This window comes from Microtus pennsylvanicus, chromosome 22 (genome assembly GCF_037038515.1).
Source record: "Microtus pennsylvanicus isolate mMicPen1 chromosome 22, mMicPen1.hap1, whole genome shotgun sequence".
Lineage (NCBI taxonomy): Eukaryota > Metazoa > Chordata > Mammalia > Rodentia > Cricetidae > Microtus > Microtus pennsylvanicus.
This window is the reverse complement of record NC_134600.1, coordinates 16,846,437-16,865,338: the sequence shown is the minus strand read 5'-3', so window position 1 is coordinate 16,865,338 and position 18,902 is coordinate 16,846,437. Positions and strand designations below refer to the sequence as shown.

Sequence of the window (18,902 nt, the reverse complement as noted above, 5' to 3'; positions counted from 1 at the left end):
AATCTCCCCAAATAGACTCAAAGGTAAAGTAGCTCCCGGGGCTCCAGCCTTTGAGCAGCAGAGGCCACAGGGAAGTGGCAGGGACGAGGGGGTGTTGAGGACCAAGAAGCCCCCCGACCTAAAGTACTGGCCAATCTTCCTCATCCTCTCTGCAAAACTAGCTTGCTGCCAAAACAGCTTGCTGCACAGACAGCTGTGATACAGTTCTCAGAACGACCTGACCACAAGGTGCCAAGACGACCTGACCACAAGGTGCCAAGACACGGCCTAACCACTAGATGTTTCTAGAGATATATTGCTTCCTCCCTGGCCTACGGCGCGATAGTTTCCGCTCCCCTCTAACCCTACCCCTCCCAACCAAAACCACTCTATTAGAATAAACCCCTGCCTGCAATAAACAGAACCTAGACGCAGCTCAGACTGACTCTGTCATTCTTTATACGCGCTTGGTTCTCTTTCTCTTTCCCCTCATTCCTACCCAGGTGATCCTGAACTCGAGGCCCACGAATTACGTGGCCTGCTGGACGGGTCAAGGGGGCATCCAAGGAAATGATTAACAAAGGACAGAACCCCAAGGCTGCAGAGACCAATGGTTCCAAAGTAGCCCTGCAGCACAGGGTGCCACGTGGAACCTGCTACACTAAGAGGCATCTGAGCTCGTCATCTTTCAACTCAGTGCAGCTCTGCCAGCAAGTCACTCCGCCAGTCGGTGCTGTTCTCAGCCCTGGGAAGCAGGGCTGACATCCGTAACTCATCAAAGTGCCAAGACAAAGTGACAGCTGAGTTCAATCGCTGAATGAGACAGCTTTGTCAAGCCCCCCCTGCAGCTCAGAGAGCACCAAAGATAAGGGGTAGAAAGAATTTATGAGGAAGAGCAGGTGGTCAAGGGCTGGGGTGCTGCCTTCTGGAGATGCCCTGCCATTGCATTCGTGAGCTCATGGACATTACAGTCACCATCACAAGACCAGGCCAGTAGCCAGCCAGTGGTACAGCAGAAAGCACTAATCAGATATAGCAAAACTTTTTAAAAAGAGGATATGAAGGTTATGATAGGTGGAGGCACGGGGGTGGGAAGGACAAGTTAGGAACAGATATAAGCAATGAAAATTGTCGAAGAATCTATCTGAAATAAATCAAGAAAACAATTGTTTCCAGTGATCCATCACTAAAACCTTTTACAAATTAGTATCACAACACCTCACACTGAGAAGACAGCGCACTAATTTCTCTTATGCTACGTCTGTTTGCCATGCTTGGCCTTTCCAGCAAGAACTCCATTATTTTTCCTGAGGCAGTCTCGCTCCTACACACAAGACTAAGACAATCTCCTTAGGAGAGCTAATGCATGATCCTTAGTTGAGACTTTGTATGTATGGGGGAAATTAACAGATAGTGATTTTCAATAAACTTGTATACAGCTTTTCTAGGAGCCAGAAGGGCCCTGACTCTGAGGGCCTCTGTTTCAAGTACAAGGTTGCTAGTATGTCTCTCCAACACCCTAGAAGACCCATGTGTTCAAGGCACAGTCTCCTCTTAAGCCAGTGCTAAAGGTGGCAAAGTGGAGGAGCCCCCACAAGGTGCCTAGGGGATGGTCCTATGGACTGAAATGTGCACTTGGCATGTACCTCAACCCCTCCCCCACTCTTCTGCAGCAAGTTGATGATACAATTATTTGCTTCACCAGGACTCCCTGGCACTGCTCCTGATTGGGCATTCCCAGTGTCCCCAGCCATGGAAAGCGATGACTGTGAACTGACGTGGGAGTCCCCTCTGTGTGCTGTGATTACCATTAATGAATAAAGAAACTTCTTTGGACCTATAGCAGGGCAGAACTTAGGTAGGCAGGGAAAACTAAACAGAATGCTGGGAGGAAGAAGGGCGGGGTCAGAGAGACACCATGGATCCGCCGTCAGAGTCAGACATGACAAAACTTTGCCAGTAAGCCACTGTCACAAGGTCATATACAGATTAATGGAGATGGGTTAAATTAAAATGTAAGAGCTAGCCAACAAGAAGTTAGAGCTAATAGGCCAAGCAGTGTTTGATTATTTCGGGTCTAAGCTAGCCAGGCGGCCAAAAACCAACAAGCAGCCTCAGGGATTTCTGAAATCATAAGCCAAAATAAACCACTTCTTCATGAGCTAATTTATGGCAGTAGGGGAAAGCTGGATAGTATACTAGTCATACCCAGGACAGAAAGGGTGGTGGCCCCTAGTGGAGGCAGTGGAAATCATCCCTATCTACGAGGCTACCTTGCTTCTCTTCCTGACAGCAGGAGTTAAGTGAAGCCTCATGTCCTACCTTTAGGCTTGAAACACCAGCAAGCACCGACTCTAGAGCCATGGCAGGCTTTCCTATCCTCCACAGTGTTTATCACTCTTGATTCATTTCAGAATTTTGTAAAAAAAAATAATAAAGACTTGGTTTTTTGTTCTGAATTTCCTACAATCATCTTTTTGCTGTGCCTGATGTAAAATCAAGTTCCTAGAAAAAAAAATTCAAGGCTGGTTAGAGGTCCCGTGCTTGTGGGGAGTTGGCACATTGCAGTCCCAAAGCCATAGAAGCTCCTGTGTGACGTGACTATTTATTGCCTACCTCTATATGTGACCTAAGATCTTTATAAAACAAAACCGTTCGGACTATGTAAATAGAGCCCTAGCTTCTACCAACCCCTATCAGGTAACATAAATCCTACAGTAGGTACGCCTGCCTACTTTGCTGTAACCCACCTATATATTTCAAAACATGTTTTGATCATTGTATTTGAAACATGTCTGGATTCATAATCCCCTTTATCCTATTACTGTAAAAATGTAAAGAAAGTATTATCACACTGAAACATGGTATTTAGGGAAGCCTGAATCTGTGATCTTGGCTATGGCCACTCATATATGGTCCCCAAATAAACAACATCTTATTCCCTTTGAGAGAGGGCTGTGTTTTGTGTGCTCACTGCTTCCTCACTTCTCATGCTGGCAAATGCATTTTGCTGAAGTTTCCTCCTGGTGAGCCACACCACTCCACCCCACCCCCACGCAGCCTGCAGGAATGAGAGCCTTGGCTCCCATGCAGCCTGCAGAGGCTAAAGCCTTGGCCCCCACGCAGCCTGCAGGAATGAGAGCCTTGGCTCCCATGCAGCCTGCAGAAGTTAAAGCCTTGGCCCCCATGCAGCCTGCAGAGGCTAAAGCCTTGGCCCCCATGCAGCCTGCAGAGGCTAAAGCCTTGACCCCCATGCAGCCTGTGCAAGTTAAAGCCTTATTCCCATGCAGCCTGCAGAAGTTAATTAGCCTATTTCAAAACCTGGGAAACCGACACAAAACTGACTCAGTAGGTAAAGACACTTGGGTGTCAATCCTGTTGACTCACAGAACCCGCAGTACGAAAGTCAAGGAACGTCAACTTCTCTCTGTCCTCTATAGGCTTTCTCTCTCTCTTTCTCTCTCTCTCTCTTTCTCTCCCCCTCCTCCCAGGCCTCCCACCCTCCCTCTTTCCCTCCCTCTCTCCCTCCCTATCCTATCTATCTACCTATCTATCTATCTATCTATCTATCTATCTATCTATCTATCTATCTCTCCAGCACCTGCTATTCTCCTCATGCAGGTCAGGACCCTGATCCCTGGAATGGCGAGGTCCATATTTAGGGTAGAGCTTCTCACCTCAATTAACCTGACAGAGATAATCCCTAAAAGAAAGGTCCAGAAGCTTTTCTGCTTGGTGATGCTGTATACTATCAAGTTGTAAAGTCAGTATTGGCTGTCTGGAGTACTGATGTGTTCCCTATAATAAACACGCATGCACACACACACACACACACACTGCCATATGCTATCAAGTTGACAAATCGGTATAAGCATTGAATGCCTAGAGCACTGCTGTGTCCCCTCTAACACACACACATACACGCACACGCGCACACACACACTCACGCATGCTCGCGTGTACACACACACACTACTATATACTATCAAGTTGACAGGTCAAAATAAGCACTGAATGCCTGGAGTACTACTGTGCCCCCTCCACACACACACACACACACGCACACACACACACGCACACATGCACACACACACACACACATGCACACACGCACACACACACCTGCACAAACACAGACACGCTCATGCACACGCACACACTAAGCATTAAAAAGCAAAACAAGAAATCACACATTCACACATGCATTTTTTTAAACTACGTTTCAAACTTCTATGGGGAGCACAATGGGGGAGGAAAGAAAAATGGGTGGGGAGAAAGGACTCAAGATTTCCAGACAGCACTAATCTTAAGCAGCAGACCCAATGATGTGTACCTAGGCAGCCCAGGCTCACCAATCCCTCCTGTCTTTAACATGGAGGTCACTGCACCATCCTGGGGGCCAGGGTGCCTGCCACACTGACAGCATCTGAGTGTGAGCTTTGAAGCCTGCTCCTGAGCGACCCTGGAGAGAACTCCCGTGTGTGTTCAGCAACCATAAAGTCACTTTCCCTTTCTGCTGGTGGACAGGAAGACAAAAATACCACCTGGGGAGAGGGGCAAGCTCTTCCTCTGGCCTCTTTCTAATGCACCTCTCCTGCTTGCTTTCAACCTGACTAGAAGCCACAGGAAGCCACACAGAGCCACACGGAGCCACAGGGAGCCATACTGAGCCACAGGCAGCCACAGGGAGCCATACTGAGCCACAGGCAGCCACAGGAAGCCACAGGGAGCCACAGGGAGCCACAGGGAGCCACAGGGAGTCACAGGGAGCCACAGGGAGCCACAGGGAGTCACAGGAAGCCACAGGGAGCCACGGGGAGCCATACTGAGCCACAGGCAGCCACAGGGAGCCATACTGAGCCACAGGCAGCCACAGGGAGCCACAGGGAGTCACAGGAAGCCACAGGGAGTCACAGGGAGCCACAGGGAGCCACAGGGAGTCACAGGGAACCTCTTCATATTTTAATTACACTTAGTCAAACTGTTGGAAAGAAAAGGGAAACAGTGCCACCTAACTGCCCATGAAGCTTTGTTCGTGGGACTGATTTTTTTCCCTTTTGTTCCATATTAATTATCAACCATAATTCTGTGCATGCAACTCATGGTTATCTCAGTTGAAGATGATTACACAGGGGGAGGCCCACAGCAGCCAGGCTCTCAAGAGCAAAACGGCAGCTTCCCAGAACATAAGGCTGTGCACAGCAACCCTGGAGAGGTAAGCAGGAAATGCTGTGTTAACAATATGCTTTATAAACCTTAAGAATCTCCAGATGGATTTCTTTTATGATACACTGATATATTTAAAATAGAGATACTTTTGGTTCTGATCTGAGAGTCATGTTCTCTCCTCAACCCTGGATGGCTCCTCCCCTGGAGTTCCTGTGCCTGTGGATGCCGAGTGAAGTAACACAAGTATAAAAAGACTCCCAGAAATTCCAGGGACAACTGAGAAAAAGAAAGAAAAATACGCGAACCTGGTGTTTGCAAACCCCTTAGGAAGCCTCCCAAAAGCTCTACACATCGCAGCAATAAATAAATAAATAGGAAGGAGTTGAATGGTAGACTCTAAAATCAATGCACCCTTTCTGATAACTAAAATCTACAGACAGACTCAGAAAGAGATGGGAAACCATCGCCCACCCCTAGCTCCGTTACATATCCTGGATTTAAATAAGAACAACCCCCATAGGCTTCTGTATGTGAATGCTCAGTCCCCAGTTGGTAGAGCTTTTTAAAGGATTAGGAGGTGTGGTCTTGTTGGAGGAGATGCCTCACTGTGGCAGGCTTTGAGGTTTCAAGAGCCCAAGTCACCCCAGTCAGTGTGTGCTCCCTCTCATTCACGCTTGTCCATGCCCTCTCCTCTATGCCTGGTACTTACCAAGATATAAGTGCTCAAGTATAGCTCCAGTGCCATCCTTCCTGACTGTTGCCATGCTCCCCAATGTGACCATGTGGGTGGTCATGATCTCATGCTCTGAAACTGTAAGCCCCAATAAACCCTTTCTTCTGTAAGTCGTCTTGGTTATGCCGTGTTATCACAGTGATAGAAAAGGCAGCTAAGACAGTAAGTACCATTACAGACTCAGGCAGGCAGTGGTGACCACATCACTAAGACAGAGCCATTACAGACTCAGGTCAGCAGTGGTAACCACATCACTAAGACAGGACCATTACAGACTCAGGTAGGCAGTGGTGACCACATCACTAAGACAGAGCTATTACAGACTCAGGCAGGCAGTGGTGACCACATCACTAAGACAGAGCCATTACAGACTCAGGTCAGCAGTGGTGACCACATCACTAAGACAGAGCCATTACAGACTCAGGTAGGCAGTGGTGACCACATCACTAAGACAGAGCTATTACAGACTCAGGCAGGCAGTGGTGACCACATCACTAAGACAGAGCCATTACAGACTCAGGAAGGCAGTGGTGACCACATCACTAAGACAGGACCATTACAGACTCAGGCAGGCAGTGGTGACCACATCACTAAGACAGAACCATTACAGACTCAGGTAGGCAGTGGTGACCACATCACTAAGATTGTGCCATTACAGACTCAGGTAGGCAGTGGTGACCACATCACTAAGACAGGACCATTACAGACTCAGGTCAGCAGTGGTGACCACATCACTAAGACAGGACCATTACAGACTCAGGTAGGCAGTGGTGACCACATCACTAAGACAGAGCCATTACAGACTCAGGTAGGCAGTGGTGACCACATCACTAAGACAGAGCTATTACAGACTCAGGCAGGCAGTGGTGACCACATCACTAAGACAGAGCCATTACAGACTCAGGAAGGCAGTGGTGACCACATCACTAAGACAGGACCATTACAGACTCAGGCAGGCAGTGGTGACCACATCACTAAGACAGGACCATTACAGACTCAGGTAGGCAGTGGTGACCGCATCACTAAGACAGGACCATTACAGACTCAGGTAGGCAGTGGTGACCACATCACTAAGATTGTGCCATTACAGACTCAGGCAGGCAGTGGTGACCACATCACTAAGACAGAGCCATTACAGACTCAGGTAGGCAGTGGTGACCACATCACTAAGACAGAGCTATTACAGACTCAGGCAGGCAGTGGTGACCACATCACTAAGACAGAGCCATTACAGACTCAGGTAGGCAGTGGTGACCACATCACTAAGATTGTGCCATTACAGACTCAGGTAGGCAGTGGTGACCACATCACTAAGATTGTGCCATTACAGACTCAGGTAGGCAGTGGTGACCACATCACTAAGACAGGACCATTACAGACTCAGGTCAGCAGTGGTGACCACATCACTAAGACAGGACCATTACAGACTCAGGTAGGCAGTGGTGACCACATCACTAAGACAGAGCCATTACAGACTCAGGTAGGCAGTGGTAACCGCATCACTAAGACAGGACCATTACAGACTCAGGTAGGCAGTGGTAACCGCATCACTAAGACAGGACCATTACAGACTCAGGTAGGCAGTGGTGACCGCATCACTAAGACAGGACCATTACAGACTCAGGCAGGCAGTGGTAACCGCATCACTAAGACAGAGCCATTACAGACTCAGGTAGGCAGTGGTGACCGCATCACTAAGACAGGACCATTACAGACTCAGGTAGGCAGTGGTGACCACATCACTAAGATTGTGCCATTACAGACTCAGGTAGGCAGTGGTAACCACATCACTAAGACAGGACCATTACAGACTCAGGTAGGCAGTGGTGACCACATCACTAAGACAGAGCCATTACAGACTCAGGTAGGCAGTGGTGACCACATCACTAAGACAGGACAGTTACAGACTCAGGCAGGCAGTGGTAACCGCATCACTAAGACAGAGCCATTACAGACTCAGGTAGGCAGTGATGACCACATCACTAAGACAGGACCATTACAGACTCAGGTAGGCAGTGGTGACCACATCACTAAGACAGAGCCATTACAGACTCAGGTAGGCAGTGGTGACCACATCACTAAGACAGGACAGTTACAGACTCAGGCAGGCAGTGGTAACCGCATCACTAAGACAGAGCCATTACAGACTCAGGTAGGCAGTGATGACCACATCACTAAGACAGGACCATTACAGACTCAGGTAGGCAGTGGTGACCACATCACTAAGACAGGACCATTACAGACTCAGGTCAGCAGTGGTGACCACATCAGTCATATCAATAATCATCCCCCCAAAACCCCATCACATCCATTTTCCAGGGGTACAGCTATGGGCTATCCATATAGAACATGCTAATGTCCTCTCTTAATAAGCATTATTTACAGTCATCATCTTGTATTTCATATGTATTTCAGAACCTCAATTTTGAATAGCTGTCAAACACCCTAAAGAATTACATTGGAAGCTGGAGAGATAACTCTACAGGAAAGGCAAAATAGTAATAAAACAAAACAAAATAAAATGCTGCTTTGTACATTTGAGCCTTTATTGCTTCTCACAGTCTAGGCAAAGTGCAAGAATCCAGTGTAACCTAATCCCACTCCACTCTCACCCAGCGGCCCTGGGCAAGAACAGGGCTTATAAAAGGTTAAGCACAAAGGATGGAGAAACAGCATGAAAGGACTTATGAATTACAGCTAAACTACAGCTATATAGGCTCACCGACTACAAGTAAGTAGCTCCTTCAGTTCACACTCTTAGAGAACTCGGATCGAATACATCAAAGGTCCTTTCCGTTCAAAGGTAAGAGTCACTAGTAAGTGTGGCCCCGGCACCCAGGGAAGCTCTGGGCTGTAGAAAGCTATTACATACTGCATGCTGGCACCCCCAGCAAAACCAAGACAGGCCCGACTAGGACACGGTGGCACTGGACAAAACCAAGAGTTGGAAGTATACACAAAGATGCAGGAAGAGGCCCTGAAGCATCTCCATTATAGGGACAAAATGGACATGGCTCTGTCTCAACCCCAACCTCAGTAACAAGAAGTTTGGGGATCAGGAAAGCTGAAACATAGCTCTCAAACAGGGGTTCATGTCTCTAAACCGTGGCTTCAACCAGGGCACCCAGAAAAGACACAAATTTCTATCTCCAATCTTCTAGTGACAGATACCTGTGTCAGCTTAGAGACATATGATGTACTAACAGGGTTTTCTTTCTTTCTTTTTTTTTTAAAGATTTATTTATTTAACTTATGCATGCATGTATGCCTGAATACCAGAAAAGGGCATCAGATCTCACTGCAGGTTGTGAGCCACCATGTGGTTGCTGGGAATTGAATTTAGGACCTCTGGAAGAACAGCCAGGGCTCTTAACCTCTTCTCTAGCCCTAGGGTTTTCTGGAAATCAAAATTCCAAGATTTACATGCTTAGATTATTTTCATTCCCTCAAATACTATTTATTTATGTAAGTACTTTTTCTGGTACTCATTTTTTTTATCTCAAGCACAGTATACATGATCACCTGCTAGGGATCCTGCAAAAACAAGTCTACATCAACTAGAGTGTTAGGGAAGGATACTTCCAATTTGAATAAGATTTCTCATTTTCTAGAACCATCAAGAAATATCCGATAAAATAAAATAATATAATTTGGAATAAAGTGATAAATTCAACTGCTTACACACATATATGCATGAATTTACAGATGTGCACACACACATAACCCAAATGTAGATTCGACAGCACACTCTAACTTCAGACCACTTGGTCATTTTAAGCTACATATACCAATGCACAGTCAAACCTTTGGTGGTACCCAAACCAAGACTTGACCACAAAATACACAACCAGAAATTTAATTGATCATAAATACAAACAAGACCTGACCAGCAAAGTTAAACATAATTTGTAACTGGGAGCCAACATTCAACCATAATATTTTCATTATAAGGTTTAAACTTTGGAAAAGTGAAGATGATTTTAGAAATATCAAAATTCGAATAAAATAAGTTCCTTTACATAAAATAATAGCAATAAAAGGGAAGAGTGATTGATACTTCTAAACTAAGCAGAAGTAATTTGCCCTTTAGCAAATGATGTCACATCCTTATCACTGCAAGTAACAAAGAATTTCCTTAGAACTATCCAAAGCTCTGGGCAAGGACTGCGAATAAAGGGAAGTTTCTCATTCACAGAACAGTTATTTTAATTTTGCACGGCATCTCTGGAGTGGCATGGGCAAGGCCTATGGCATGGGCAAATCCATTAGAATACAATCCCCCTGCCTCCAGGGGGAAAGAACATCACACTTAATGGTCACATAGGTCAAAAACCTCACATACGTGTTGCGGGAAGTCCTCCCACTCCTCCAGCCAATAGCCGCTGAGATACCAGCCCATTGGGGCGTGGTCTCTCTCCCTTTAAAAAAGCAGCCACTTCCCTCTCCTCTCTCTCTTCACTTCCTGCTCCGCCGGCAACTAGACTCCTGGTTGCGTAGAGGGCTGACAGTGATCTGTAAGTTTTTTCCCCTTTAAATAAATATCACCCTATTAATCATAATCCCAAATTGGTGTGGCATTGTTTGTGATTTACGCCTTCATTTTGGCGCCCAACGTGGGGCTCGAACCCACGACCCTGAGATTAAGAGTCTCATGCTCTACCGACTGAGCTAGCCGGGCAGGCAGCTGGGGTATTGGGGACGCAGCCCCACCGCTTCATATTACTACACATACGTTTCTTAGATTTCTGAACTTCAGTCCATTTTGTATAAGCCAAAAGAATAGTTTAGCACTGTTCTAGTGATTTATGCTTTCCCACAGGAATACAGCTCTAAACAAACCAAGAAACGTGTACTTTGTGTTTCAATATTTTCCAAGTCTTGTTTGTAACTTTGGGAAATGACGTCACTGAGCAAAAAAGCTGTTCAACGATTCTCCTTCCCAGCCATGTCCCACCTGACCCAGCGTTTTCATTGGCCCTTTCAGTGTGAATCGAAATATAGATACAGGTGCAGACTTATATTCTCCAGGTTAATCAATGCCACCAGGCATGGCAGCACACACCTATAAGCCTAGCACGTACGGGCTGATGCAAAAGGACTCAATTTCAAGTCCAGCCTGGGCCGACAGTGAAGCCTTGTCTCAAAAGCAGAATCAAACAAAAGTTAACAGCCTGCCAAGCTCTCCATTTGATTACACGTGTACATGTGTTGACTGTTTTGAGAATTTACAAGCACGAGGAAAGTTATTTTCCTACTGATCACACGTCAGGGTCCTAAGAAGGATTTCACAAATATTTTGTCAAAGTCTGATAGAGTTGACACCCAACATCAGGAAGCATCCAGGAATAATTTTCCACATTAGGTTAAGCATTTCAAGTGCAGCTGGGCATGGTGACTGGAACCCCAGCACTTAGGGGAACTGACGCAGGAGGAAGAAAAGTTCAAGGCTGGCCTGAGCTTCTTTGTGAGACCCTGTCTTAAAAAACAAAAATGCAATAGAGTATTCTAAATGGAAAAGAAACAGAGGGGGGTCTATGCTCCTCAAACCATCACCACTGTGTGCCTGACAGGACTGGCGAGTGTGAGTCCCCGGAACAGGGAGACATGAGGCTCAGGCTCCTGTAACTTATTTCAAAGACTTTCACTTTTTCAGTTCCAGAAGAAAGATACGTGGAAGGAAGATGCGTGGAAGATGCGTGGAAGGAAGATGCATGGAAGGAAGAAGTGTGGAAGAAAGATGCGTGGAAGAAAGATATGTGGAAGGAAGATGCGTGAAAGGAAGATGCGTGGAAGGAAGATGCATGGAGAAAGATGCGTGGAAGAAAGATATGTGGAAGGAAGACACGTGGAAGGAAGATGCATGGAAGGAGGATGCGTGGCAGAAAGATGCGTGGAAGGAAGATACGTGGAAGGAAGATACGTGGAAGAAATATGTGTGGAGGAAAGATACATGGAAGAAAGATGTGTGGAATCTGCACATCGGTTTAACTATAATGGCTTCCATGATAGACATTTCAAGTGGCATGGATTAGAGAGAGGCAGCAGCAGAGGAAGAAAGAGACTGGGGGAGAGAGAGAGGGAGACAAAGAGAGAGGGAGAGAGGGAGAGAGAGAGAGAGAGAGAGAGAGAGAGAGAGAGAGAGAGAGAGAGAGAGAGAGAGATTGATTAATGGATAAAATCATGTCACTCCAAATAAACTGTTTCTTTTTTCTTGAACTGGATTCAAGCGGCATCTTTAGACACTTAGGCCAAAGAGAATCTGAAGACATTTGTAAAGCTCACCCACGAAGACATTACTACTGCTGAATTTCTGATCTTCGTTTGTGAGCCGACACTCGGTGTGCTTTCAAAGCGTTTGCACATTCTGTAGACTGATACAGATCTTACTTCTTCTGTGCCATATGCCATCAGGGGCTGCAAGCACAATGCAGAAAAGACACAAGCCCGGAGGGTGTTCCTCATTTCTGAACAGGCTTGATTAAAGCCCACCCTTCTCCTAACACCCAGAATACATGGTCTCTGGAGACAGCCCTTCAGGATCCAGCTGACAAAGAGCAAAGTTGGCGGGAAGGTGACTAGACCCTGTAGCTATGTCACCTCCCACAGGTAGCTCCTCAGGTGCCATCTGTGGAGCAGAACAGGAGTTTCTCAACTGGGGACCTGATAAGGAGGTCCTAAATTCCACTTGCCTCCCTGCCCTCTCCCTTGCATAAGTACATCCCAACCCTTCTCCTAGAACCTGGGGCCTAAGAGCCAGCAACTGGCCCTCTGAAGGAGTTTACAAACACCAAGGGCATTTCCTGAGCGGAGAAGGCTGGAAGCTTCATGTTGAGGCCAGACATAGCATCGGTACTCAGAAATAGCACTGACCCAAGAAATGCATAAACCAACAGGTAAGAGCATCATGTCACAACATGAAGGAGGCTCAGAGGAATCTGCCTGTGTTCTCGGAAGCTGCCTGAAGAAAGATTGAAAACTAGATATGTGTTCGGCTCCTCAAATCTCTACATCCCAAGGCCTAGCACAGCCTTGGTCAAAGTTGATTTAAAAAAAAAAAACATTTACAGAATGAATGAACATCTTCTTGCTTAGCAAATACAGCACAAGTGTCACGATTCAAGTGAGCAAACACATAACGTCCACAAACTATTGAATATAACTTTGCTAGAAAACTCTACTATGAAAATAAAAGCAAAAGAAAACACCTTATGAATCTGATCCCCTGCACCAAAAGACAGATGATGGATGGATACATGTGTGTGCACACATACACATAGGCATCTGTACACAGAGGAAATTCCATGGACAGACGATGGATGGATACATGTGTGTGTACATAGAGGAAATTCTATGGACTCAGACTCCAGAAGGCTAAGTCAGAGTTCTAAATCAACCATTACTCAGTTGGATAAATTTGGGTAAGCAAGTTCTTCGAGCTGCTATTAATAATTCAGGTCCTTCCCACACCGTGATTAACAGCACTTCCTGTCTAGCTACTCATCAACAGTCATGTCTATTATCATACAGACATTTTTACAGGAGAATGTTATTACGAGTTTGGGCATATTAAGTTCTTTTAATTTAAGTAGCTGGTTTTCTGAGGCCCCACTGACATTCTGACTTCTGTCCAGCTTGGAATACAAAGTGAGTAACAGGCCAGCCAGGAATACGTAGCAAGACGCTGTCTCGACCACACATACCCCATTCCCACCACAGTAAAGCAGACTACTTCAATAAGTCACAACCAGGACACTGTCCTGGTTCCCCTTAATCATCAGTGTGTACCCCATTTGTGGGAAGCCCCATTTGTGGAAGACCCTGTATCTCATTGGTCTGTAGCATGTCAGTCAGGGTTATCCTGACCGTTGTCTTGATGATCAACTGATACAGAAGGGCTCAGCCCACTGTGGGTGGTACCATCCCTAGGCAGTTGGTCCTAGGCTGTAGGAGCCTGTGAGTAAGTCAAGAAGCCTTGTGCCTCCATGGTTTCTGCTCAGGTGGGACAGCAGTTACCTCCATAAGCTAACGGCATGGGACAGAGCGACTCAGTTGAAAGTTCTTGAAATATGAAAAAAAAACATTTAGATACGAATGCAGCTTATAATCACGTTTAACCTTCCCTTTGTGCAGCATGTCGGGGAGCAATCACTATAAAGTATCTCTGTTCTTCCACCACCCATAGCAGTGGGCTCTATCTTGGATGCAGACGGAACCCAGTTCTGGGAAGACTGACAATGATAGCTGCCTGACAAAGCAAAATGCCCTAAATATTCCTGATGATCTAACATAATCAAATTGCCATTCGCACCAACAAGACCCAGCAACCTCTCTAAGTGGATATGTGACCTCAAATGCATAGTTTATTAACTCTAGCCCCTTCTAAGCTAAAACATGGTATAAATAGGCCCTGAAAACACTCACAAAACCTCTGGGAAGAGATCCCAACAAATCCACTGCTGTGGGTGAGAAAGAAAAAAAAACATTTTGTTCTATCCATCTACAGAAACCAAGTAAAGAAGTTATTGACTTTGGGTACTGTGCTAGCATCCCTAATAATTCGGCTTTATCGTGCTGAGGACCAGGGCACAGGCTGTAAAGACATGGGAATTAAAGAATATTCTCCACCATAAAGCAAAAGAACAACAACAACGAGAGACCCTTGATTTTCTCGTTGATACCTGATTATAATAATAACAATATATCCATCAATAGCAGCATCCTTTTTTAATTAAAATAACAGCACTGTTGCCATGGAGTATACCCCTCTCCTTCAGCTCCAGAGGAGGAAACTGAGACACATGAAAAGAAAGAATGGGAGGCAGAGAGCCGGAGCTCCCTCTGGCTAGAGAAAGAGCCGCTGCACGGTCCTGCCCACCTTGCTCATAAGAGCTCTGCCGTGTAAGAGCATCCTACCTGCAAAGTTCCCTTCAAAAATCAGTGGACTCTCCTGATTCCTGCTTCAGATTCCCGTCTCAGCTCAGGGTTTGCTGGATCCCATACAGACTCAACCTCAAAAAAAATGAAATTTGAATAAGTACCTAGCCACATGCTGGACCAACCCAGGACCAAGCACTGCAGGCTCTTTTCTTCCTACTAACCATGAATCGGAGCTTTAAGGCGCACACCACTCAGTTGCTGCGGTGAAGCAGATGGTAGCCTCTCTCCTGAGGATCTCTTGGTTAACTGTAAACACCACAACCCATTTATTTCTCTTTTTGGTGATAGCTTGGTCAGTACAACTTCAGTTCTGTCTTTGGATCACCTCCCCATCAGTACTCGTAGGAAATGATTTGAGAGTTTATTTTAAGCATCAAATCAAGCTTAATATTATTCAATGATTCCATGATCCAGCGGTCCATACAATGAAAACTCCCCACGGCCTCATATCTCACACTAATCAATGTATTGAATTACACCCATCGGGAGGTTCAAAATTATCTTTCCTTTCCCAACCTTTTCTCGAAATCCTATAGTTACCCCGAGGAATAATAACTGAAGTTGGATATTTTAGCATCTTTTATAAGTGAACAACAAGAGCAAACTCTGCATCAACCTTTCCCCCCGCCTCCACCACCACCAGTCTATCACTTCTACCTTTTTTCGGAATCAAGGGGATTCGAAAACACCAGGATATCACACTATTCCTTCCAGCCAAGAACTCAAGCCCTGACCTGCTGCAAGCGTCTTCTACAAAGAACATTGAACACAGGACGGTAGGAACAGCAGTTGGCAAGCTTGGTGGGAACCAAACACGCCTGAAGAAGAGCAGGGTGTTCCGGGCCAGGCTGACTTCCCTTAGCCACGACACAGTAGTCACACGAACCATCCGTCTCAGGGCCTTAGTGTATTGGGGTGTACCTGCACCAGCACTTGGCAGGTGGAGGCACCACTATCAGGAATTCAACGTTAACATAACTTAGCTACTACCAAGTTTGAGGATAACTGGGTTTCATGAGACACTATCTCATAAAAGAATAAATGAACGAATAAAAAAATGTTCCTATAAGTGAACAGAAGTATATATAGCAAAGAAGAACAGTTTGAAGGTGTTAACCATTGGCAATTAAAGGCTGCAGACAAAATACTCGGGTAGCCTCCTCCCCACCTCCAGAGAAACTCTTAAACCAATACCGGATGTAACTGTGCTGGCCCACGCGTGTCCCCTCCTCCTCCCCAGCTCACCCAGCAAGGTCTGGGGAGCAGAGTGGAGAAGACAGGGCGACAGAGACCAGCAAGGTCTTCCCAGGCCCCCTACTCAGGGTAGTTACAGAGCATCTGACACTGCGGGGCGGCCGCCCAGCGCCCTTTCCCCGACTCTGTACAAGCAAGCCCGGGGCAATGAGGCTGGAAGGACCCGTGAGTGGACAACGTGGAGACAGACCCGGGTTTCAGTCCCCGAAAGAAAGACAAAAGCCGCCGCCTACCCAAGCGCGAGTGCTAGAGAGGTCTAGGGGTGCGGGGCCACTCCCGGCCCGCCCCCGCCCTGCCAGCTAAGGAGCTAGCGAAGTGGGCGACAAGTGGGGTGCGCCTCAGCCCCGCAGCAAAGAGAGAAGGGAGGAGTCCACACCGCCACCCCTTGCCCCGAGGAGTCGCCCCCGCCCACCCCTGGAGCTCACCCTGCTTACCCCAGCGCCCCTCAGCAGCCACCCGCGAAGTGCACCGGTCCAGGGCGCGGGAAACGCCCCCGCCGCGCACGCGCATGCTCCCGCCGCACCTGCCTGGCTTTTTGCCCTGAAGCCTGGCTGGTGTGCAGGCTGGGCTTGCCCGGAGGACGATGCCGCGGTCCCCACACCTCCCACCTTATCCATCCCCAAAGCTGTCTCTGCACCAGCTCGCCCGAGCCAGGCTAGTGCATCTCGGCCACTCCCCCGCCATCCCTTTCCTGGATCCTCGTCCCAGGCGCTCACCCAGCTTTTCTGCCTGCACCCTGGAGGATGCTGGACCCTCTCCCTTGCCATCGCCAGCTTTTGACTTTGCCACACAGGCTTACTGGGATATCTACAAGGATGCTCTTCGTGTGGAAAGGGGCTGGTGAGAGGAGGGTGAGGGGAGGCTGCCGACCTTGCTGTGTGAGCTGAGAACCGAGAGCTAGACCGCTCTTCCTCTCTGGGAACTTAGAGAGTCCTGCTCACTAACTTTGGCCTTTCGCCTGCCACAGTCACTGATTGGAGGAATATCTGGTGTGTTCATTTTTATCCTGTTTAAATGTTTGTGCTAAGGCCTTGCGGAGCTGATGATACATTCATTTCCTTAACAGCAGTAAGGAAATATAACCATCCAGATGGGGGGGGGGGGGCAAAGAAAGTCAGGAAATTTTCAAAAGTTGAACAGTGCCTGGTGTTACAGTGGTTGGTTACTATCTTAGCAAGCAGCAAAGGTTGATGGGGCCCTTGTGCACCTGGCCACATCAAATCCCAGGGGAACCAGTGGAGGAAGGGGCAGCCAGAGTTCCCCTGCCCCTGCCACCCACAGGAGCACAGGTCTGAGAAGGCAGCAGCTGCTGCAGCCTGATGAAGGTTGAGCGCTTCAGTCAGAAAATATTATATACATAATATAATATTTATATTATATATATGTTATATATTTATATATTCGGGGCCACTTCCAGGTAAATGCATTCCTACCGAGAACTGACAACCAGAGAGTGTTCTCAAAGATGCTGGCATCTGGTCTCAAAAACAGCACTGTTACTCAAATTTTATGGAAATCTAAGCAGGAAGAAATTAGCACATTTCTTGCAGAACTTTAAGGCTGTTGTAGTACATCTCTTTTATCTGCCCAGCTGCAGATTAAAATGAAATGGCTCACTGTTGATTATTACAACTTAACCAACAGACCCTGTGAGCAGAGAAATGTTGAGGAACGGTGGGACTGTGGGATATTTTCCTTCTTGTTAGGTTAGTTCTAACACACTCCGAATACAGCGTTGTTAACTGTGGGGTGTGGGTATTTTCCTTCTTGTTAGGTTAGTTCTAACACACTCCGAATACAGCATTGTTAACTGTGGGGTGTGGGTATTTTCCTTCTCGTTAGGTTAGTTCTAACACACTCCAAATACAGCGTTGTTAACTGTGGGGTGTGGGTATTTTCCTTCTTGTTAGGTTAGTTCTAACACACTCCGAATACAGCGTTGTTAACTGTGGGGTGTGAGTATTTTCCTTCTTGTTAGTGACAATGGAGATGGAGAGGGTTTCTCGTGGAGAAATTCCCCGATGGCGTCGAAAATATGGAGAAACTGTAAACCGAAAATCATCCAAATGAAACCAAATCACAGCCCCTAGACTCATCCGTTACCTGTTTGTGGTTGGGGAAAACCAGCCCTTCCTGCTTGCTAAGATAGTAACCACGCCATCTCATGGCACGGCACTCTTCAATGTTTGAAAATTTGCTGAGTTTGCTAGTTTTTTTTTTCGGTCTCGGTGACTGTATTTCTTTTCTGAATAGAATTAGGTTGTATCCCCTTACTGTTGAGTCACTAGAAGGATTGGCGAGTGACAGAGGTGTTTTGAAAGATCCTCAGCTGTTCCTTGCATTTGTTTTGAGCATGGAATGAATTCCTCCACCTGGTCAGGCATGATTGACTACAAACCCAAGCTGTGCGCAGCAACACACTGTTTCATTGGTCACTATTTGTCTTCAGTTGTCATCACCAAGTTCATTTCCATATTAGTTCCATTGTTAATCACTCCTCTATTACGGTCTCTTTCTTAGAACATGTGTTTCTAAGCAGATTACCTAACAGTAAATTTTCTTTAATGACCTATAATATAAGTAATTTAGAGTTCTATTTAAATGTAAATACTAGTTCAGAAGGAAGTGTCAATTATATTGAATAATTTAAACTACTTTTTTAAATGGCACCACAAAGCTTCGTAACCAAGATAATATGCATATTATGCATTTTGAGTAAATTACTTAAAACCTAGGTAAATCCGTTTGGATTTATGCTTATACCTATAATCATTTTTAGTAGAACAAAACTGTAATAAAGTCCTGGTGGCTTCGTGGTACAAGCCAATAA

At 46.4% G+C, this 18,902-nt stretch overlaps 1 long non-coding RNA gene across 2 annotated transcripts in view; it reads right to left on the bottom strand.

The window, feature by feature from the left end:
• The window catches only part of LOC142839727 (uncharacterized), a 97,194-nt gene extending 80,628 nt beyond the window's left edge, over positions 1-16,566 (bottom strand). For both annotated transcript variants that reach the window (XR_012908823.1, XR_012908822.1), the window contains exons 1-2: positions 16,507-16,566; positions 14,795-14,890 (exon numbers count right to left, since the gene is read on the bottom strand). This is a non-coding gene — a long non-coding RNA (uncharacterized LOC142839727). The remainder of the gene's footprint in view (positions 1-14,794; positions 14,891-16,506) is intronic.
• Positions 16,567-18,902: the final 2,336 nt, after the last annotated feature.